We start from the raw sequence: 410 nt of genomic DNA on the forward strand, positions 1-410 counted from the left end.
GCCAGATGCAGTAGAAATTTTGTCTCAAGAGCTGCAGCTGAAATGCAGAGTGAATAAAATGTTGCTGTTTACATAAATTCATAGCTGCTATGGCATGTTTATACAAGTCAATTGTCAATTATAAGTGTGCATGTGAATGCATATAGGTTTTGTCAAAGGCAGAAAGGCATATTCCAGCCATCAATGAAGTTATGTATATATTTTCAGGTTTTCTGAACGGTGTACCAAGTAGAGCTGAGCTTGCTTTAGGTGTCAAGTCAGTGGTGATAAAATCATTTTTAGGGAAGAATTTAAGATGAAGGTAAGGTGCAGCATCTCAACTGACCAAACAAACCTTAAAAAAAAAAAAAAAAAACATGTTTACAGTCAACTCAAAGCTCCATATTTCATTGGGGGGGGGGGGGGGGGGG

Source organism: Micropterus dolomieu, linkage group LG11 (assembly GCF_021292245.1).
Source record: "Micropterus dolomieu isolate WLL.071019.BEF.003 ecotype Adirondacks linkage group LG11, ASM2129224v1, whole genome shotgun sequence".
NCBI classification, from domain to species: Eukaryota; Metazoa; Chordata; class Actinopteri; order Centrarchiformes; family Centrarchidae; genus Micropterus; species Micropterus dolomieu.